Below are 23532 nucleotides of genomic sequence, written 5' to 3'. Positions count from 1 at the left end.
CCCCACTGTGTCATGTCAGCGCTGAACAGGGATGCATGTAGGCAGTGTCATGTCCCTAGCCAGGGATGCAGGCAGGCAGCTTCACCTCAGTGCTGGGCGGGGACGCACACAGGCAGCGTGATAGCACTGGGTGTGGAAGTCCCCGCCCCCGTCCGCGCCCACAGACTGGTCGTGACTGGGACACCTTAACGGACAAATTAGCATAATACTTCTTTATATGTATAGATAGTATTTAGAAACTAAAATATGGGTGCTATATATGCTAATTGCTACTGAGATGCCACTGTCTGTAGGTTCTCTCAGTGGACAGAGCTAGGAAATATATGTATATATCTATAATGATATATATTAATAAAATAAACATGCATTTATACTGATCTATTAATGCCCTATTCTTATCCAACACAACAGGGTTTATTCTGGCCTCTCTTCTTGCTTTTTTGTAAAAATTTTTCAGACATTAAGAAATATGATTCCCACTACGTATAATTTGTTACTTGTTCTATACTTGTACACATGTGAAGTAGGTTCAAAATTGCTAATCTGTGCCTTTGTAAAATACCAATTTACCACCTAGAGTGCAGTGATTATAAATCAATACAAATTGATTTGTGACGAAGTTGCCAAGGAATACAATGGAGGAAAATGTGGTCTTTTCCAAAAATTGGGCTGAGTAATTTGACAGTTAAATGGTGAAAAATGATCTTATGATACATTTATATATATATATATATATATATATATATATATATATATATGTATATATATATATACATTATATACACACACACACACATATATATACACATATATGTATACACACACACACACACACACACACACACATATATATATATATATATATATATGTAAGAGCTAAAAGTATGAATTGTATAGAAGAAAACATAGAAGAAAATCTTGGAGACCTTGGGTATGTAAAGATTTGTTAGGGCACAACTAGCAGGAAACAAAATAAAACATGGATAAATTACTAGTAGACTTCCTAAAGACTGAAAACTTTTTTTTTCCATTAGTAAGACACTATTTTGAAAATGAGAGGATAAATCTCAGACTAGGAGAGATCACATGCAGTATATCATATATCTGTTCAAATCTCATGTCCGGAAGATAAACCAAGACCTACCAATTCCATATGAGACAAAGAGCCCAATTTTCAAATACAGGGGGAAAACTTTCACACACTCTACCAAACAAGACAAACAAGCACCTGAAATATGTCCAACATCCCTAATCTGAAGAAAATTCATATTACACCTGTAGTCATTAGACTGCTAACACACAGCCTAACAAGTTCCTGGACACTGTGTTAGGGTTGAGGCAGACTGAGCGGCTGAGGGCTTTACTACTTCCCACTCCTCAAGTATCCCTTTTGGCCTTACAACTTGATGGTATTCTCCCAGTGTGACTGAGAGACCGTCTTTGACCAGCGGGATGTCGGTAAGCCTAACGCAACCAGTGGCCTTGTATGATTAGACTCCTTCCCTTTTGTGTTCTGGTATTAAAATGAGAACAGGCCTGGGCTTGCTTGCTGGAAAGTGAGAATCACAAGGTCCCTTGTCTCCCATCCCCGTTGCCCAGACTGCTGCTAGTGGAAAGCATTGAAATGTGTGTTCCAGGACCACAGGAGCCACGCACCCACACCCAGCCTACATGGTTCTAAAAATAAATAACTGTTTACTCTATGAGTTTTGGGGTGTCTATTTACACAGCATTATTGTAATCATGGAGAGCTTGTACAGGGAGAAATCCTCTTTTTCCAAGGCCATAGATTTTGCTCTCCTGGGTTAGCATGGGTCCCCAGGGATTTCTTTTCTGTAAGAAGATGCAGGGGTCCTCAAACTTTTTAAACAGGGGGCCAGTTCACTGTCCCTAAGACCGTTGGAGGGCCGGACTATAGTTTAAGAAAAAAACTATGAACAAATTCCTATGCGCACTGCGGGCCCAGGACGAGTCAGCTGCTAAGCAGGACAGGCAGCGGCATCCGGCGGGCCAGATAAATGTCCTTAGCGGGCCGCATGTGGCCCGTGGGCCATAGTTTGAGGGACGCCTGGATGCACCTACGTATTTCCCTTGGCTGCATGGGGCCACCCTTTCAAGATCCTTTCTCTTTTGTATGAGGTCACTCTTTCTTCCATTAGCTACTGGTTTAATATTGTTGGTGGGTTTTGGTCATTTACTTTTACTTATTTTTTAGAAGTTGTGAACTGCATTATTATTTTACTAGTTAAACAAGAACTCCCACAGTTATTTTTAAAATGATATTACCTTCTCTTTATATATGAAAAATATTTTTAAAATATTTAAAGGCACTTCCAAATTTTTAGCAAATTGTATACCATGTATGATGTGAAAACTTTAACTTTTGCCCTAACTGGTTTTGCTCAGTGGGTAGAGTGCCAGCCTGCGGACTGAGGGATCCCAGGTTCGATTCCGGTCAAGGGCATGTACCTTGGTTGTGGGCACCTCCCCAGCAGGGGGTGTGCAGGAGGCAGCTGATCAATGTTTCTCTCTCATCGATGTTTCTAACTTTCTATCCCTCTCCCTTCCTCTCTGTAAAAAAAAAATATATATATATATATATATATATATATATATATATATTTAAAAAAAAAACAAACAAAAAAGAACTTTAGCTTTTAAGACAAAGACTTACATACCAGCTATCTATTTATCTATCTATCATATATCTATATCTTTTCAGAAATTATTTAGATGACAAAAGAGATATTGACCATTGCCTAGCATGTTTTATTTAAACCAAGGAGGAAAAAAGTACAAATATACTTGCCTTGAAAAGCAATTCAGATTATGACATTTAAGTATTTCTCACAAGCTTTTAAACATCATTGTTCACTTTAGTAACTACAGTAAATGGTGGTTTAGAAATTTTCTCTTATAAAATCCAGTGTTGTTTCTCATGTCATGGTCTAACCACATTATTACAGGAACTTACAACATCTCCCCTTCACTACCACATGCCTCCCACCTCTGAATCACTACCTGAGCCAACCCTGAAGACAATACTCTGTCAAAGAGCATTTGATTAAATGGAATCACCATCTATCATCAGAGCACAGTGATTAAAATGTCCTCTGTTATCTGCACTGTCATCCATAAATTAAAGGCCAGATTTATAGCAGCAGAATTTTTTTTAAATCCTCAAAATGATACCACAGATTTGATTAATCCACTGCTAATTATTTGAGATACAGAGACAATTTCAGAAAGGCAGGAACAAACTTACCACAAAAATATCTAAAGATGAATTAACAATGAATGTATAGCATTTGATGTTGTTGAATGTTCACAGTGGCACTTGTAGTTTTGAGATTTCAACAAAGTGCTGTCAGTCTTTTCTGACATTTTGCAGTTGGCCTGGATGTATGTGAGTCAACTGAAAAAGCTACCTCCTTGACGAAGTTCTGTCAGACCCCTCTGAGTCCTTTTCTCTAATATGCTTTTACCTTTGGACCTCATTGTTCCTCTCTGCATGGTCCAGTTGTAGCAAGAATCTTGCTGAATCAGTTTAGCACAAATCTCCCCCTTTGATAGCTGAGCTCCATCAATAACTGATCAATGCTATCCTCTGCTTCCCCCACATGATATCCGATCACCTTAGCCTGCCTCCAGTTAGATTCCTATCAAGTCACTTTTAAACAGAGTTCCCCTTACTACCTAATGTTTTCTCCTAATAATTCCCTATTATTCTCCTCCCCCACCCTGCTTCTTGATGTAAATCCCCACTTTTCCTTTACGTAGAATTGAGTCCAGGTATATACTGATGTCTTTTTTCCTCTATTGCAATACTTCCTCTTTACCTCTTGGCCAGCTCTGGTTTTCTTTGATATAAACTAGATTAAATAAGTCCCCTTTTGCTTTTTTCTATCTGAAATCACATTTCAGATAAAAAAAAGATGAATTTCAGCATTAATTGTTATAAACCTCTTAGAAATGAATAATATATGATTGATTGGACACTTCTAAAAAGTTCTGAGAGTTCAGGCAAGCACAAACAAAAATTTAGCATAATTCTAAAAGAAATGAATGCACTTTATTTCTACAATATTCTAGCAATTTCCTCTACATGGGGAAAGGAGGAAGTAACTGAAGCCTAAGATTCACGATAATCATTGAGTGGAAGGCAATGTTTTACACAGCTGGAAGTGTCTCAGGCCTGGAGAGACAGGTCGAGAGTTTACCTGTGGAAATTTACACGACAGCAGGCTTCAAGTAGACTAGTTAACTTGTCTCTAGGAATTTGGGGCAAGTGTTATGGGTCAGTTATCACTCTGTGACTGTTGTCAGAAGAGTTTCTGTGTTTCAATAGAAGTGAACACGTAATCCCCCAAGACAGATTTGGTTTGTGGGTTGTTTGTGTAAAGATGGAAATAGTATTAGTGAATTGTTAAAATGGCACAGGTGTGTGAATAGTCTGACAATCCAAATCTTTAAGAAACTGTTCTCTTTTTTCTTAATATATTTTTTATTGATTTCAGAGAGGAAGGGAAAGGAAGAGAGAAATAGAAACATCAGTGATGAGAGAAAATAATTGATTGGCTGCCTCCTGCATGCCCCCAACCCGGGCATGTGCCCTTGACCAGAATTAAATTTGGGACCCTTCAGTCCGCAGGCTGATGCTCCATCCTCTAAGCCAACCAGCTAGAGATAAGAAACTGCTCTTGAACTCAGGGAAGACACCTTTTGTCATTTTAGGAAACTTTCCACAATGTAACTTATGTCCAAATAAATTTAAATAACTTGAAACAATATATTATATGCTCTTTCAAGCAGCTCAACACATAGCATTATGTTTCACATATACTGCGTGCTTATTGGAAGGTAATTTACTTGCCTAAAATTAATTGATTAATTAGTTCACCAGATTAAAAAATTACTAGGGTGTACCAGTTAATAATGCAGATTTCATAATCAAAGAAAACACGATAATTTCAAGAGAAATATCAAAAGTGCTTTATTCAAAGTAATGTCTATCGCTAGCCACACATTTCCCCCATCTTTCAGGTACTTTGTGCATACCATCCCAATAGAACTTGTTTTGAGGCAAACCATTCAGAGATCCAATTTTCCACTTTGTACATTTTGAAGTGCTGCTCAGAAAGTGCTCCTCTCCCCTCTCTCTCTACATTCTCTTTATATATACTACTCCCATCTTCCTAATGACTTCTGCTTCAATCGAAGTTTACAAAGACAGAGAAGCCATAAAGACAGTTACCATTAATATAGGTAACCGAGCTTATTTCTTTTATCGGCAGAATTCAGTTATTTGCAGTCCTAGGACTGAGATCCTCATTAATTTTCTGGCTTTTAACCTGGGGCATCCCTTAGTTTCTTAAGAAGAAATGACACATTTATTCTTCTGTGGATTTTCCTTAGTCCATTGACCACACATCCAGTCCTTCTCATCTTTTCAATCTTTCAGACTTCTGCTTTCAGAGAAAGCTGAGGGTTTTTCAGGGCTCATGTAGTTAGATAAGGCCCTCTCCCTAGGGTAAGGTAAACTGTGACATATAACCTAGCATAATCAGGAGAGGGACACCTCACCATATTTACAGGGAAGTAATGTGAGTCATCTTTTAAAGCCATTTTAGGAATTGATTCCATACCAGGAACAACAACAAAAAAAAGAGTATGATTTCTTCAAATAGTAAAAAGAAAACCTATAATGGTTTCTTCAAACTCCCGGATCTCAAGACTTTCATTATTTTCTCTACCCCTGTTGCCCATAAGGCAAGGCCACATCATATGCCTATTCTGTATGTCATCCCCATGGCAAATATTTGTCTTTGGGTGGTGTTTAATGATAATCACATCCCCCTGCTTTCCATTAGAGTAATTGTTTGTCTCCTTTGCTCCTGTGGAATATCATTATGTCTACAATCTATCTACGTAAGTGTTCTGGGTTGTACATGTATATCTTTTCCCTGGGTGACTCTTATATACATAATCTGTTACCTTTTTCCATTAAGCTAATGAATGGTTGACACTTGTGGCATAATGAAATGTCTTTAAAGGAAAACAATTGAAATAGTCCGTAGTCAAACCTACTGAGCAACATGTGTTTCACATTCAGCACATGATAATAAAATTTTCTTGCTACCTACTGACAACAGAAGGATTGTTCAATGGATTTCTCTCCTGCTCTATAGTCAGAGCGCACTTGCTGATTACACTTTTAAGTTCTGTACTTGGCTCCCTTAACAGGAAAAGTTTTAAAAGTATAAATGTTGGAAAGTGCAAACTTTTATTTATCACTGATTAGTACAAAATACAAAATTTAATCACAAATAATGCAATGCAATCCTATATAATAAAAGTCTAATATGCTTAAGTGTCTGGTTGGCCATTTAACCAATCAAAATGTAATATGGTAATGATATGCTAAGGCCGCTCAACCATTCACTATGATGTGCACTGACCACCACGGGGCAGATGCTCCAACTGATAGATTAGCTTGCTGCTGGAGTACAGCTGATCGGGACTGAGGGAGACGGGCTGGACATGCCCTGTAGTGTTCCTGTGGTCCCTAACTGGCTGGCCAGCATCCTGTAATCATCCCTGGCCACGATTCTGCACTGGTGGGGTCCCTCGGCCTGGCCTGCACCCTCTCACAATCCGGGCTGAGGAACCCCGGCCAGCGAGTGCACAAATTTCATGCACCGGGCCTCTAGTTATATATAACTAAGTTGGATTCCAATCTTTGGAATCACTGTAAAAAGACACTTGTTCTTTTAATAAGATAATTCAAAGGATTCAATAAAAAATGACCTAAGAAAAGGATATATATATCTTACACACACACACACAATCCCTTCACCTTTTTCACCCTGCCCCACAACCCCTCATTCTTCTGATATCTGTCAGTCTGTCCTCTATATCTATGAGTCTGTTCCTATTTTGTTTATTTTATTCATTAGATTCCACATATAAGTAAAACCATATGTCTTCCTCTGAGTGGCTTATTTCATTTAGCATAATACTCTCCAGATCTATCCATGCTGTCACAAAAAGTACAATTTCCTTCTTTTTACTATTTAGTAGCATTCAATTGTGTAAATGTACCACAGCATTTTTTACCCACTCATCTACTGATGGGCACTTGGGCCGTTACAGATCATGGCTATTATAAATAAGGCTGCAATGAACATAGATGTACATTTTATTCTTTATATCTATATTCTTCTCTCTATATAAATTCCTTCTTTTTTATTTTTTCTTGTCATTGAAGAAGATCTTTTAACATTTCTTTCAATACTGGTTTGATGGTAATGAACTCCTTTAGCTTTTTTTTTTTTTTTGGTCTGTGTAGCTCTTTATTTTGCCCAAAAGGATATATTTTATAGTTTTCTTTGGCTTGAAATACAGAAACCTGGAGTATATTATGAACTCCAGGTTTAGGTTTGAAATGTGTGAAGATATGGGTGACTTTCCTGAGATTCTATGAGATTTGACCTTTCAGATAAATTTTATCCTTATATATTCTACTGGTGCTGGGATTTTTTTGTTTTATGATTCATACTTTAAGAAATAACGAACACCATTAAAAAATGGTACTCATTTTAAAATTATATGACTAGAATACAAGAGTACCAGTTCTTTGACACATGTACCAAATTAATAGTAATTTTTTCTCCTTTTCACTTTATATCTGCCATGATTTGTATAACTAAACCAAAATCCCAGAAAACAATATTGGTCTAGGCGTTTTCCTTCATCTTCTAAATTTAATTTCTCATGAAGCCTGTTCTTGATTGTTTTCTGGTTGTTCCTCTGCCACTACTTCAGTCCACTGCTCTATCACTTCAACCCTAAATTACTGTACAATCTGGTAAATGGCTCCTTTACCTGCAGCAGTCTCTGTCCACTTCAGTCAGACTAATCCTTGTGAAACACTGGTTTCATCATGTCAGTAAAGGACTCAAGGTCTTATTCTGGCTCTCCACTTGCAATCAAGTCCAATTTTCTTCTCTTGACTGAAAAGCCAATCATTCCTTCAACTTTATTTTCTGCTACTTCCACATACACTATCAATTACAGTCCTGTTTCTGTTCTCACTATCCTCATTTGATTTTTTATTGTAAATTTCCATGCACTAAATTGCAATGTATTATGCTGCATCATATTCTCCATTACAATCTATTCCAGTTCCTATCTACTCAAAGCTGGCTGAGTCTTGACCTCCCTATTATATAACCACTTCAAAAAAAACAATTCTATTTTTCTGTTCCAAAATACAAACATTGGGCTCTGAATGTGCATACATGCACTCACATGAACACATTATAATCTAATAGGTTCATAAATATTGGACTATAGTGGTCCATAGCACTTAATTCAGCACATTGCACATAGTGTAGACCTTAAGTACTGTTTCATATATTTGAGCATATTTGAAATTTTAGGTGGACATGCTTTGGTTCAGTTTTAATTGGCCCCATTCTCAACTCTAAATATGAGTCCTGATGAGATTAAGCCCATAATTCAAATTTTCCTACTTATAAGGATTAGGTTAGTGATGGTTAAAAGGATTTAGTTTGAAATGATGAAAGAATAAACTTAAGGACTTCTTATAGCTATGAGGAGACAATTGCAGTCTTACTTTCTGGATTTTTTTTAAGATGTGAAGTCTCAAACAATTATAGTAATTTACTGACCATGAAACAGCTCAGAATCATGTCTGACTCTCCAATAGCAAGTATGTTATATCAGACACTTACCTGAGAGCTTTGCATTTATTATTAGTTTATGAAATTTTCATAGTAATATGCGGTAGGTACCATCAATTATACTCCTTTAGATAAGGATACTGTGGCCCAGATGAGAAATTAAGCCAAAGGTCAAGAAACCAAGGGTGCACAGTGATTCAAATATAAGTAATTGGTTTTTGAGTCTAAGTTACTAAATATACCATAAACAAGAGGCCATTATATGGAATTGTAATGTAAGAGTTATAAAAAATAGATAAAAAATATTCCTTTAAGCCATTGTTTGGTTTATACAACAAACCTCGCCTGAATCTCTGCACAGTTTAGTTACAGGAGCCAATAGCTATCCTATTGCTTGTGGTTTTTATTATTTGTCTGGTTACTTTTGTTTGCTCTGTTCTGTTCATTAATTTGTTCATGCGTTAAGTCATGTGGAACACATCATCCTAATTTAATCACATTGAGAAAATGGAAGGTATTCACCATAATGACCAAAACTTATGGGTTTTGGAAGCTCATTGCAAATGTCATTCTAAATCTACAACTATTTCTTAAACAAAAGCAATTTTTATATTTCATTATGATTCTCATTTGCCTTTTTGATTCAGAGATGTGGCTAATTGCTCATGATTTCATAAAGCAAAACTCACAACATGGTAAAATAAATCTTATTTCTATTTTCTTTATCTCCCCTGCTCATACAGTATTGAATAATATAATTAGTACTCAAATATTGCAAGACAAGTCATTTAAATACTATTTGATTCACAACATCATTAGTGATTCAACATAGCACAATTTATTTTTCTTAATTAAACATATCAATCCCAGGGGATTGGATAGTTTGAAAGAGTGTTATTGGCACTTGATTTATTTCTCTGTTATTTGGTTTACTGACTTACTCATTTATTACCTCCAGGTCACTGAGCATAATCAAATTGTGGTGGGAAGTTTTTCTATTATAAGATGGGAGTCGCCCAGTTTTCACCAGTGATCTGGTTACACCAATATTGCTTCTTCATGTAAGGTATGAAATTAATATTATTAGCATAAATATTTGCACTGAGATATTACTTATTACTTTATGTTAGCCTATTAAATGAAATTTTGATAGCCTTTTCAAGCAAACCACCCTTTCCAAGATGATGAGAGTATATTCACTGTAGATGGAAATTCATTTATGCATTTCTGGGGTTGGTCTAGGAAGAAATTACAAAGTTTGAATAGTGTCCCTTTTTAACCTTGTCTTTGTAACCCACGTTTTACACTTGAGATCACTGAGTAATTCTCATTACAATTTATTCCTGTTTAAAAAAATAATCATATACATTTTTACTCTTCTGCTTTCTCTCTCACTTGGCTCTCTGAAGGTGTAAAGATATATGGTTTTATTTTGTATATGTTAAGTATTATATGATCACTGTAAAAAAAGTCAAAAATGAGAAAGCAGTTAAATGCTATTGCTAAAGTCACTGGAATATAATTTTATATTTATATTATGTTGTGCACTGTTAAAGTTTTGGACAGATATGAAACATCTAGCTGCCTAGTTATTTGGTAGCATTACTTATAGTTAGGAAATATGATCTCTCATGTGTAGAATAGGGCTTGCATGTTGTGGAAGGTCAATAAATATTTGTTAAAATAGTTCATTTAATGTGAGCATTCATTTGGATAGGCATTATTGTGTGTGTGTGCGCGCGTGTGTGTGTAAATCTGCTTTACTATGTTAAAACCAATAATATATTGAGATAGTCTTATATTTTGCATATTTTCATGTTAAACTTAACCATTATCCTTATCTCTGATAGGAGACAATCATTCTTATTTCAGAATTAAAGAAACTTCTAGCTGAATTAAACTAATGAAGGGATAATCATGATGTTTTCATTATAATATTGGGGTGGGATGATCAAAAAAGTTTTTCTTTCTAAACTCTGAAACAATTTCAGAAATATGCTTTTCTTCTTTGGTTAAAATGAGCTTGGATGCCACTGTTCCAGTGATGTATGGCTGTATAACAGTGGCTTAAATCCAGTGGCTTAAACAACATGATTTCTTGTTTCTCCCAGTTGAGTGTGTCAGAAATTCAGATAAGACTTGGTTGGGCAGTTCATTTGATCACCTGAGGTTAATTGAGGTGACTTCGGAGGTGAGTTCAACTACTGACTGGGCTGGTCTGGGGTGTCCAAGATGGTTTACTTACATGTGTGGCATCTTGGAGGGAAAAGCTCCAGGGTGGGGCTCACCTAACTCTTTCATTTTACCATGTAATCTCAGGTCTCTTCATGTGGTTCACCACCTCTTCATGTGGTTTCACCAACAAGATAGTCAAATTTTCCAAATGTTGTCTGACATCTTCATGAGACCAAATGCCCATGTTGCAGGATCAATCCCCAGTAGGGGGCGTGCAGGAGGCAGCCAATCAATTACTCTCTCTTCATCATTGATGTTTCTATCTCTCCCTCTACCTTCCTCTCTGAAATAAAAAATATTAACAACAATAAAAAAAGAAATTGTAGCTTTTGGGGTATTTCATCTTACACAAAGTAAATTGATGTAGAGTGTATTTTAAAGGAAATAGGGGGCGGGGGGGGGGGGGGGGAAGCAGACCTGATTTGCTCTTCCTCCATGCACAACATTTTTAGGAGAAAATAAAAAAGAAAACCTAGAGTGGTTTAATTTATATATGCCATATTGTAAAACAGGGAGTTCATATTATTCCTAGTTAATGTTATAGCCTGTATTCTTTTCCTCTTTTTCTTACATTAACTAAATGTTCAAAGCACATTCTTGAAAAACCAAAATAAGAGAATCCTATTTATCTAAGCATCTTATATTGTACCTCTTCTGTTTTATACATTTGAGAATACCAATACAATGAGCAACCATTTAATGATAAAGGGATCTTCTACAACTTTTAGCTTGGCTGTAATTTAATTTCCTCAGCTGTTGAATTTTCTGTAACCTTCTGCAACTGTCATTTTGTGTTTGGAGTGCCTTATTTTATTTATTTATTGAAGCCAATTTAAAATATGTGTTTTCTAGCAGCTCCTGACAATATTTGAAAAGTTATCTTCTTAATCTTACTGGATTTCGGCTTTGGATTGTGTGCATCGAAAAAATGGGCCACAAAGCCTAGGCTTGCACTGACTGACATTTCATTATCATATCAGTAAATATGCTTCATTGTTGGGAAGTTTCTGGAAAATGTAGTGATAGTCCTTTAAAGCATTTGCTCATGAAATGTTCAAAAATATACAGATTCTCTTTTTATGTCTCATTGAGAGGTTGAAGAAATGTTGAGCAGGTATAGTACACATTTTCCATTTTGATTTTCCTTCTTGTTGTTATGGGCAGCAGCATGAATTTTTACTGAATACTTTTTTCAGCTCTTTTCAGCCTTCCTATGTATTTCAGATTCTAATCTTTAATCCTGCTACATTCATTTTTAAGCTTAATGGCTGTCATATGGCTCTTCTGTTACCTGAAAACTCTTATTTCTATTTTAATCATGATGCATTTAGAAATAAATGGGTCACTAGAGATAAGGGTCACTAGAGAGAGATCTGACCTAAGCTATATAAGAAGGAAAGTTGTATGTTAGTGAGATGAGAATGACAGGTAGTGATGTGATGGTGATGGTGTAGAGGGAAGAAAACAAGAGCCAACTTGAAAAAAATAAACACCCACAAAAAAACAGAAAGGCATCATGTCAAAATTATTCTATCCATTTCAGCACATTGCAAAGCATAAGACTAGGGAAAAGTATCAAAAATAAAAAAAATAAAGCAGTAATAATAAAAGTAATAAAAAGTAGAAATTGTAAAGGAGTCAAGGTTCAAGGAGATATAAAGATAAAAAAAATTTAACCTGATTTAATTTTATCAGTATTTCAATTTACATAAGCAACATAGTATTAGATTTGATAGGATTCTATATTATCTGCATTCTGATGCATTTGTTTAATGCTATAAACCAAAGCAAGAAGTAATTATAAATATTTATTGCAAATTATCTTTAAATTTAAAAAAGTTTTCTAAAAACTAGAAGTCCATAATTACATTTATAAATCAGCCATGATGAAAGAACAATATTGCTATATTAAAAATATATATATTAGTAATGTTTCATTTATGTAAGTGATGACTTCTTTTGACTCAGTCAGCACAATATGGATTTTCTGCTAAAACTTCTCTGAACACTATAATTTTGTGTCTCAGTTTCTCAATATAAAGAGAGATGACATTTCTCCAGCAAAACCTGATGTTAATAAAATAAATGATTAGGTTTAATTTTTAAAATCTAGAAAATAATTAGACCTATACAACATAATCACCATCAACAACAATATCATCTGTTATCTATAATAATAAAATATAATATGCTAATTAGACCAGATAGCCAAACGACTTTCCAGACATCCTTCCAGACGAAACCAGGCTGCAAAGGAAGCCTGGGTCCCCGGTGCTTGCCAGCAGCAGGAGGAAAGCCTGGTCCCAGATGCCTGCCAGTGGCCAGAGGGAATGAAGGTCTACTCTCGCATGAATTTCCTGCAATCGGGCCTCTAGTATTTAATAAATGGTATAACAAAAGATAAAACTGAACTACAATTTCATGCAAGTATAAAGTATATCATAGCACACAGGCATATCAAACAGGGCTAAATAGTCTACACATTTATTTAGATGCCAGGGAGTAATATTAGGCAGTACCTCCCTCAGGACAAATAATGTGGATTCTGTCTACTCACTATCATGGTCCTAGTTATTGTCATTGTAAAACCAGAAGCTTCCTCAGAGAAAACATTGCTGGAATCAAGCATAGTTTAATGCAAAGTTTAAAAAGACTATTTTAAATCACAGGATTGAAGATGTATAATATATAGCCAGTGTCCTTTCTTCCAACATAATGACTATGCCCATTTCCCGTCCTTTACTTCATGTGGTAAATTTTCCACCGTTAATAGAAAACGCATAAGTGAGAAAACACACAATTACTTTATGTTCCTCAATTTGAGAATTTTATTTCCTAAAGGGGAGCTTATGAAATAACCAAGAGCACAACCTTTCCTGAACAAATTACTTAGTAGTTTCAAAGTCATTGAGATCCACTGGCTATAATATTGATTCACTCAGAAGAGATTATCTATATCACACCTGGCCTCATAAGGATTTCCAAAATTTTCTATCAGGATTGTGCACTGAAAAATACATTTAAGTTTCTGTGGAAACCACTGTCAACAGCACTATTGTCTCATCAAAGTTTTGAGATCCTATTTCTCTGACTAGGCAACAAAAATCCACTCCAACAGCGAGATTGTGAGATTAAAAATAGTGGAGCAAAGTAAGGAATATGCTAGTATGTTTGCTGTTGTCAAATAATCAGATTAATGAGGAAGTGTGATACAAGTCAAAGTCCATGACTATTTAATATCATTTGCATGCTCAATTAGTTGGTTTGTCATTAATCATGGTTAGTTGCACTTTTTTTTTTTTCTGTAGACTTCATACACCAATTGTATTATAGCGGCTGTTCTCAGGATGTTTATAACAGTGATTACAGCTCTGTTAATTATTTCATATATTTTGGAATTGTTTCAAAGTCAATGTATTATTTTTAAAATCAAGGTTATCAGTAGAAAGAAATGGGAGGTGACTTGTTTAGATAATTTTTATGCACATTACAGAAGTGGAATGCTTTTTATTTATTTTTAAATTGGTATTCAGGTGAATATGTAGTCCTGATTCTGGTGATTGAGGCAGGGAGATGTAGAGAGGCTGGATGCTTTTCTAAGATTTTTTTTCTTCTATATCAGATAACAATATTTAAAAATTAGAATTAAGAATAATATACATGAATATCTACAGCTAATGAAAGATGTCAGTCATCTGCTCTTGTCTGGTTTTTAATATTTAGCTGAGAATTCTCAGTTTTAGTCTCTATGTATTATAGTACAGCCTTTAGGAAATTCTCATTTAAAATACAGACATTTGCCTATGCGCACATAGTTCATGTACCATTAAGGGATGATGCCAGCTTATGGGCACAAGTCATAAAAGCGAACACTAATGCCAAGCCTGTACTTGGCTGACTTTGTTGTAATACATTGCATGGCTCTCTATGCATTGCTTTATATTTCCTTTTGAATGATTTTTTAAAGATTTCACCACGGTTAAGTCCATGAAAAAAATAAAAGCACAATTGCTATTTTTTCACTTTGATAGATGTAAAGGGGCACTTTCAGTGACTTATCTTCCACTCTAAAAACTTTAAAAAGCTCCCTCCAGAGTTTCTGCATATAAGTGTTTGTGATCACTAAGATGATTTATGTACGCAACTCATTAAAGTATTTTAAAAGGATCTTTAGCAAGGTGAGCATGAGACAAGGAAATTAATTCAGTGCTGAGAATATAAATAGAATACTGTGATCATAAAAAATAATAGAAATCAGCTCTTTCTTATCCAACATAAACTGCTTTCAAAAAAATATCAAACAGCTTCTTTCATTACATTTTGATTGTGTTTTTTATTTATGCCATATTCCTCTGGTGGGTAAGCTTGTAATTGCAGACAGCTCTACTTTATGTATTTAAATTAAGGTCAAATGGACCCAAACTCCGAGGAATTTTTTCTTTTGTTCAGTAACTAAACAAACAAAAAAATTAAATCTGGTTTCTGAAAAAAAAAATTAAAACTGTTAGATGGACTAGACACTGCCATATTTAAACATACCGAGTAAAGGAAAAGATAAAAGACCATTTATATGCCAGACACTGTGCTAAATGTTTTGCAAAAATTATCAAATTTTATCAACAAAACAACTTTTTGAAGAAATATTTTCAGTCTCTTGATGCTGCTAGTATTAGACATTCCCACCTAAAGGCATCCCAAACAATAATGTCCTTCCTTAGCTCTGCGATGTGGGTTGTCTGGGGGAAGAGATAGCTTCAGTTTGGGGTAGTTCCAGTGGTGGAACGGCATCACCAAGGCTACTGCTGTTTTCATTCCCTCTTCTCTGCGCCCCACATTGTCAGCATTCTGCTAAGGCAGCCCTTCTATATGGGATCGCATAAGTAACAACTCCTAGTGCTCCATGCTCCTTTGCTTACATTCTCAGAGAGCAATGTTTCCTTTGTCCTCACATTACAGTGATTCTATTTAGATTGGTTTGAGTTACAAGTTCACTCCTGACACCGTCATTTGGACCAGAAGGATGTATTGTGATAATTAGTTAAGATACGAAATATTCATCAGCCTGGCCCATGTGACTCAGTGGGTGAGCGTCAACCTATGAACCAGGAGGTCATGGTTCAATCCCTGTTCAGAACACATGCCCACGTGTTAGGCTCGATCCCCAGTAGGAGGCATGCAGGAGGTAGCTGATCAAAGATTCTCTCTCATCATTTATGTTTCTCTCTCTCCCTCTCTGAAAAATATAAAAAGATATATTTTTCAGAAATTCGTGCACCTGGGGTGGGGGGAGTCCCTCAGCCCAGACTGCACCCTCTTGCAGGCCAGGAGCCCTCAGGGGATGTCCGACTGATGGCTTAGGCCCGCTCCCCATAGGGACATCCTTAACGCTGAGGCTTCCACCATCGCCGCTACGCTAGCCAGCCATAAACCCGGCTTCTGGCTGAGAAGTGCTCCCCCTGTGGGAGCACACTGACCACCAGGGGACAGCTCCTGCATTGAGCATCTGCCCCCTGGTGGTCAGTGCGTGTCATAGCGACCAGTCGTTCTGCTGTTCGGTCGATTTGCATATTAGCCTTTTATCATATGGGATTTTAAAAGAAGTGGAACTTACTTACCTTTTCCTTGTGGCAGGAAGAGCTAGCCTTTACCATCGGCTTTGATCAACAGAACATGTCACAAGTGACATTCTAGAAATCCAGGCTTTCAGATGATGGGCAGCTTCCCCTGTCTGCCTTAATGAATCCAGAAGCTGCAGTATGAGAAGCCCACACCACACAGGGAGGCTGTATGGAAAACTAACTTGCTGATTGTCATTCTCACCTGAGTCTCGCCAACAGCCATGACCAAATGCCAACCGTGTTAGTGAGGCATCTTGAACATTACAGGCCAATTTGAGGTTGGCCTGATAGTCTGACATTGCCTGGCCATTTGACCTTGGATAGCCAGCAAGTATTGCATGAAGCAACAAAACGGTAGAGATTAGCCAAATCATCTCCCAGACTAGGAGAGAGAAGACACATTTCTGTTGTTTTAACTCTATGTTTTATTATGGTTTATAATACAGCAACAGAAAAGCAAGACAGCTGATATCTGTGATACAGTTCTTACATTATTTTGTAATCCCTGTCCATTATAAACTTCAGGAAAATTAGTCTTAGTATTTGGACTCTATTCTTGTTTCCTAGGTATACTTTTCTACTTCCTTCCATGTTAATACACAGCCTAGTTTGGTCTGCCCTGTCTAGTGTCAGAAATAGTGTATTAAACCTATAGGAAATTAGCAGTCTCTCTTAAAACAGCACAAAGTTCAGAACTTAAAGGAGAAATGCATTCATACTATTGTTTTTATAGCTATTTATGTCTCTTTGAGTAACTGGACAGATGCATGCAACACCACATTCAAGGAAAGCTCTCTCTTTGCAAAAATGCACTTGGCAAAATCACCCACAGCTCTTGCTTAGAACAATTGTGAGTTGGTGTGTGTGTGTGTGTGTGTGTGTGTGTGCTCGCGTGCGCGTGCGCGCACACGCATTCCAATTTGGGTTTCTCTCTGATTAAAAATCTCTTGACTATTGAGATTAAGAGATGAGATTCTGAAGCAAGAATCATTTATAGGCACTCTTCTGAAATAGAAAAATGAATTTTTCTGAAAAATTTTTGACTGTTAAGTTTTACATACTACTTCTATAAACGTTCCCCTTCCACTCTTACTATCTATTTTCAGGAATTTTGTTTATTATGATGTCATATCTATTTTGCAAGGACCATACTTGCATAGAGCATATTCTTAAACTTTTTTGACTAAAGTGAATTAATTTCAGGCAGTCAGAGGTTGTGTGATTTCACTTTTTACATCTTTACTATCTATTTCTAGGAGTTTTGTTTATTATAATGTCATATCTATTTTTCTAACCTATACAAGAAAGAGACCAAACTAAATTAGGATAGGATACATTAGTTATGATGGTCTGAAGCCATTAGCAGTGGTTGATGGGATTTACCATTCTTAGTATTCCATGTATTTTTAACATAATGTATAATCTATAGTGTACCATAAAAATACAAACTTCAAATCATATTTACTCTGTAAGCTTGCTTCTTTAATGGCATTAACAAGTAATTTTTAAAGAAATTTACTACAGCCCAGATAAATTAGAATGAGTATATGTTGTTTTCTTACACAGACTAATTTTTCAATAGATATATGATACTGTGCTCTCTCATACAATATTCATTGCTTCTTAAGGCAGAACATGGTTTTAGATTCTTATTAATTAAGGACCTCTAATCCTATTTAAATCAGATTTACTGATTATCATAATAAATAGATTATCATATTATAAAAAGGCACATGGTAAATAACAGGAATCCCCAAACCTAGAGTGTTCTATATGTCATTGAATTTTGCCTTTGGTCCTTTCCTACAAGATGGCATTTAAGGAAGCACCAAAAACTCAACACTCAAAATGAATGAGAGGGTGGGGTGGGGGAGAGAGAGAGAGAGAGAGAGAGAGAGAGAGAGAGAGAGAGAGAGAGAGATGAGAGAGAAACATTGATCAGTTGCCTTCCATATGTGCCCTGACTGGGGACTGAACCCACAACCCAGGTATGTGCTGTGACTGGGCATCAAATCCGCAACCTATTTATGCTCAGGACAGCGCACAGCCACTGCAGCTCGACTTAGAATTTTATTTTTTTTACCTATGTAATGAATCTCTATCCCTTTCAACTGACTAGCTCTGTTACATTTTTTGGGATCAGCATATTAACAAAAATGGTACATTCTCATTGAGTTGTCTGATCTAATAAGCACTAAACATTTGTGGTCTCCTTTCTCTGAAAGCTGCTGTGTATGGGACTGACATACTGCTAATGTGAAGAAATGACTTTATTCTGCTGACTGCTAATTAATTTTTATAATTATATCATCTCCCAAGCGTATTCAAAATCAGATGTGAGAAATAGTGGCTAAGAAGTAAGAAACATATTTATCTGCACAAATGCTTTACCATCTAGAAAAGACTTCAGCTAAAGACTCACTTCAAGATAACCCATTGGCTTAGTAATCAATGTTCTCAAACTAAGAAGAATTTAAAAGGAAAGAATGTTAATTTGAATTGTTAAATACATTGTGTTTCAGTGAGATATTGAAAAGTTCTGAGAAAAATGTTTTTGTTATATTTTAAATAAAACCACAAAATTCTATACAGTTATGTAAGCAATTTCCTTTATCCTCACAATAACTTCATGAAGGTGATTTCTTTGAATTTCAGTTTTATAAACAAATAAAAGGAGACTTGGATGATATAAGTAATTTATCTAATATTCCAACCTAAGGTGAGTCAAGCTAGAAGTCAATGTACATTTTTATGCAAATGTCTTTGCCCACTTTATTTAACTTTTTTCATATATTTTTTCTACTTTTTAAATGTTTCTGGGGCTGCCACAGTAAAGTGCCACCAAGTGGGTGGTTTAACACAACATTAATGTATTTATATTCTTTTAAATTCAACTTCGGTGAAAGAATAAGTCACTGAACATGTGCTAATACTGTATAAAGTGTGATTACTATCCGATACTAACTCCTTTCATTCTTCCTCAGCCACCTGTTACCTCAGATCCCTAGGTTTTCTTTCCAAGGCCTTGTCATTAATTTAGCAATTATTCATTAATTATCAACCATGTGCACAGAGTCTCTAAAGTGTTATGAGGCTGCAGAGATGAGCAAGATAAAGTATTTCTATAATTATTTTAATTTAGATAGAAGATATGCAGAAATAACTATAACATAGAGAATACCAAATATCCTAAGAAAGGCACAGAAAATAATAGTAGTACACTTCAGAAAGTGAGAGAATTCCCTAATCTTAGAAAATAGAATGAGGACAATTTTATGAGGATTTTGGCTTTTTAACAGGGCTTGGGATGACAAAATTGATTAGATTCAGACATATAAAGAGAACAGGTGAAGGGATTTCCATTTTCTGTGAGGGAAGCACAGAAACGAAGAAATAAAAACAGGAAGTTACGTAGGAGAAGCATGAATAGATTTGTTAGAGCACAGGAATTCTGGGATGAATCTGATAGAAATAACTCAGTAAGGGCAGATTGGGAATATTTATTTTTCTATTAATATTAAAGATTCAGTGATGGGTTCAGAAAAGTAAATTAACATGATTGGAAAGGGATTTTAGGAAGCCCAGTGTTTCTATGATATCCATCAGCTTACTATACACTAAGGATTCCTTTCCGCCTTTTGTAGTATTTTTTAACGTGTCCCACTTAGCACCAAATATGTTTATTGTTTATATGATATACACAGTCATTGCCTCAGAGGAATACAAAATAATTAACCACTGAACCCAACAGTATCAATGTACTTTCAGTGGGACTGTTCCTAAAAAGCATAATCAAATATGTTTAGCCAACTATTTGTAAATAGAGTTGCTATTGGCATTGGGGATGCAGAAGTTCTCAATGTGTGGGACTGCAGAAGATTTAGCATCGATGGCTTGGAGAACTATATATACCCTTACCCATCTCCCTTTACCAGTCAGTGTGACATCCCCACGTCCCCATGTTTACTTTTGGATGTCTCAGGTGGAGGTGAGTGGCCTGGGGCAGAACATCCTTTGATTGAAAACCACAGGCTCTAGCATACAATGATTACACATAAAGTTGGTAAGTAAAGTGTCTAATACACATATCAGAGTGCATTCCTTACGGTTTCCATCATAGGGAGCACCGCAGGGAAGGGATTCTGCTTTGAATCAATGGGGAAACCCACGTCCCATGTATCTATTTTGGGCTTTAACAGTGAGCCTTCGCAAAGTCCGGGCCCTTCGTAATCATGCCTCAAAGGAAGTTTCTTACCATCACATGATCCTTCATTTCTGAAAGTTTTTAGTACAGAACTTTCTTTTTTTTGGGTCTGGTATCTAAGTGCATTGGTATCAGTTTTCAAAGTGCTGGTGAAATGCATGAGAGGGTCTGCTGACAGACGTCTCAGGAAGAGAGGAAGCACCTCTGAGCGTGGCGAGGCCATTCTGCTGTCACTGGGGTCCCATGCAGTGTGTGCCTCTCTAGTCGAGTCAACATTGCTGCTCTTTTTTCTTCTTTTTACTCCATGGTTTAGCTCCACAGATGCCGATTTATGGGATCCCCAGTTCCTTCCTAATCATTCTCAACCCTGGTTCTTGAAGAACACTGGTGAGAATGTGAAATGTTATGCCCATTCTTCATTTGAACCATGACTACCTTAGTTTAACTATAGAACTCGACTTCCTATTTTACCCATAGAATTTTGGGAATTCTACCCACTCAGGCTAATCTATTTTCTCAACTTATTATTATTTTTTGCCCATATTTTGTTCACTGAATGGGGCTGCAATAGTTTCAAGACACGGAGTTCTGGTGGCATTTTTTTCTTCCTTGCATGTCTTAATTGCTACAATTATATACACATATAATGCTCTCTCTCTCATATATATGAAACATATATCAAATATTTTGGAAACAAATGATGTTGATATAACATGTGGCTGTATTATTCCAAATGGCTAGTATTTTACTAATCATCCCTCTCTAGTAAGCACTGACATTGGCAGCAAATAACTATGTGGATGACACACATATTAGTCAGATGAAGGTGTGCTTGCTGTTCCACCTGCCAAGGGACAAATCATATTTAAGGGTAAAACTGTAGTTATCTCCCAGGACCCAAAAGAAAGGAACACCTTTATAAACTATTAAGAGGAGCAGAGAAGGTGAGCAGAGGGAATATAATTTAAACAAATACAATGTGTAATGAATAGCATAAGGCAATGCAAATGTCTTCCATTCATTTCTCAAACACCCTGAGAGGCACTTATCAGTCATTCTCATTGACATTGTCCCTCCACTTTAAATGTTAGGAAATACAGGCAGAATAAAGGCAAGTCACTTTCCCAATGGCACGTGGTGCATTATCAACACCAATTCACTTTTGTTAACTCAAAGCCCTGGCTCAATTCACTCCCTCACATTTTCTTTCTTTGAGGGGCCACTGACAATCTCAGCTAGTCTATTTATTTGAGGAATCATTGCAACACATTATTCATTAGTACAGAGGCAGATAGAGCAGTATGAATTGACATTCTTTCTGTACAAGTATCTGTTATAGGCCACATCTTCTACCTATTTCTGTGTAACTTAAGATCAGGTTAGAACTTGGAATTGGGGCCCCATGAAAAATGCAGATTTAAGTCAAGTCTCTATCTCTCATAAACTCTATGTCATTGGGCTGTTTACTAGATGTCTCTGAATAGGTTTCATTGTATATGTACAGAATGATAGAATGATGATGCCTACCTAAAAGAAAGGTTCCTTGGAAGAAAAGAAGTAATAACACGTAGATCTTCCAAACTCAAGCCCTACACTCGCTTGGCATGCAATTTATTCTAACTTCTTTCTTATACCTCTCAGTTCAGTTACATCTCTGAGCAAACATGAAATTCAAGGCGATGATAGAAATAAGAAGGCAGGATTAGTATGTTGGTGGAATTCTTTGAGGGCATAATTAAAGCAATAAGTGACTGGTAATCTATCACCTAGAAATAGTATGGGCTACTTTTCAGGACATTCCATTTAAACCAAAATGCTGAGTTTTCTTGTTAACATTGACATTCTCAGTGCCAGATGCGGTCTTTGGTGCGGGGGGCACTCCCCGGCTGCGGGTTGGCCATGGCGCAGCCGCAGTAGCTGGAGCAGGGCATCACCCTGAGCGGGAGCGCCGACCTCATGGCCGAGTTCTTCTCGTTTGGCATCAACAGCATCTGTATCAGCGTGGCATTTACCAGTCTGAGACCTTTGCCCTCTGGACTCTCCTTGCTTGTCATCACTGATCCCGAGCTGGTGAAATACCTACACACGGGACCGCTGAGAGATTGATTGTGCACGTGCTCGGTGCAGAAGCTGGTGGTGGTCATCTCGAATGTGGAAAACAGGGAGGTCCTTGAGAGGTGGCAGTTTGACCTTGAGTGCAACGAGACGGCCAGGGATGACAGTGCACCACGTGAAAAGTCTCCAAAAGCCATCCAAGTCAAGATCTGCTCGGTGATCAGACAGATCACAGCCACCGGGACATTCCTGCCGCTGCTGAAGGGATCCTGCTCCTTTGACCTGCTGATCTAGACAGACAAAGACTTGGTTGTGCCTGAAAAGTGGGAAGAGTCCGGACCCCAGTTCATTGCCAAATCTGAGCAGGTCCGCCTGTGTTCCTTCACGACGAATATCCACAAAGTGAGCAGCACATGGGCCTGCAAGACCCCGTCAGTGACTGAAGGTGCTCGCAGGAACAGCAATGGAATCCCAAGTGTGTGTTTCCTGAGACCATGTCAACTGTAGTTCATGTTTTATTGCACTGATTAATTTTTTTCCCCACTATATGGACATACCATAGTTTCTTTATTTTTTTATCTCCTAGTATTTTGTTTCTTTTTTTAAATTTCTTTATTGATTAAGGTATCACATATTTGTGCTCATCCCCCCAATCCCCTCCCGAACCCTTCCCCAAGCATGCCCCAGCCCCCTGTTGTCCGTGGCCACTGGTTAG

At 36.8% G+C, this 23532-nt stretch overlaps 1 pseudogene across 1 annotated transcript; it reads left to right on the top strand.

Moving 5' to 3' along the window:
- The first annotated feature begins 1452 nt into the window (after positions 1-1452).
- LOC308233775 (mitotic spindle assembly checkpoint protein MAD2A-like) lies at positions 1453-23324 on the top strand (annotated as a pseudogene). Its single transcript has 2 exons — positions 1453-1458; positions 22680-23324. The product of its transcript is annotated as a mitotic spindle assembly checkpoint protein MAD2A-like (transcript).
- The last annotated feature ends 208 nt before the right edge of the window (positions 23325-23532 follow it).

The sequence above is a fragment of the Plecotus auritus genome (assembly GCF_963455305.1).
Source record: "Plecotus auritus genome assembly, chromosome: 9".
NCBI lineage: Eukaryota > Metazoa > Chordata > Mammalia > Chiroptera > Vespertilionidae > Plecotus > Plecotus auritus.
Note: the sequence above shows the minus strand (reverse complement) of the source record. Positions and strands in the feature narration are given on the sequence as shown.